We start from the raw sequence: 742 nt of genomic DNA on the forward strand, positions 1-742 counted from the left end.
CACCTCGCATTTTTCAACTCTACGCAGGTGATATATAATGGTTAGCGTAAGCGGTGAAAAAAGGTGATGATTTATGACAGTATGCTGATTGGTGACTCTAATGGAGGGGGAAGAGTGAGCGAAGAGCGAAGAAAGAAGGAGAGAAATGGGAGGAGAGAAAGGAGAAGGGAAAAGAGCGAAGAAAGAAGGAGAGAAATGGGAGGAGAGAAAGGAAAAGTGAAAAGAAGGAGAGGAAGGGTAAAGGGAGGAGAGAAATGAGAAGAAAGGAGTGGAAGGAGAAAAGGGAGGAGATAAATGAGGGAGGGAGAGTGAAGGAGGAAACAGAAGGAGAAGAGTGAGAGAGGTTGAAATGAGAACAGAAAGGAAAGAGAAAGAGAGAGAGAGAGAGCAGCGGAGGAGGAGAAAGGGGAGAAGGAGAGTGGAAGAGAGGGAGAAGATAGGGAAGAAAAATAAGATAAGAGGGAGTAGAAAGGGAGTGGAGGAGAAAAGAAGGAAGAAGTAGAAGAAAAAGACGAAGAAATAAAGAGAATAGAGAAATAAAATAAGGAGAGAAGAGGAAAAAAGGGAACAGAGAAAAAGGGGGAAGAAGAACAGATTGGAGAAAGATGAGGAAAGGGAAAACAGGGAGAAAAACCAGTCCTTTGGAAGAAAGTGGTGATAGGAGGTGAGGGGAAGAAAAGGGAATATACAGAGGGGAAGAAGCGGGGAAACAAGATAGAGGAGAGGAAGAGGAAGCATGAAA

The 742-nt window shown here is 43.8% G+C and overlaps 1 protein-coding gene across 1 annotated transcript in view; it reads right to left on the reverse strand.

The window, feature by feature from the left end:
- Positions 1–742, reverse strand: part of LOC119591164 — a 40,046-nt gene that overhangs the window by 38,874 nt on the left and 430 nt on the right. The window lies entirely within an intron of this gene.

Source organism: Penaeus monodon, chromosome 28 (genome assembly GCF_015228065.2).
Source record: "Penaeus monodon isolate SGIC_2016 chromosome 28, NSTDA_Pmon_1, whole genome shotgun sequence".
NCBI lineage: Eukaryota > Metazoa > Arthropoda > Malacostraca > Decapoda > Penaeidae > Penaeus > Penaeus monodon.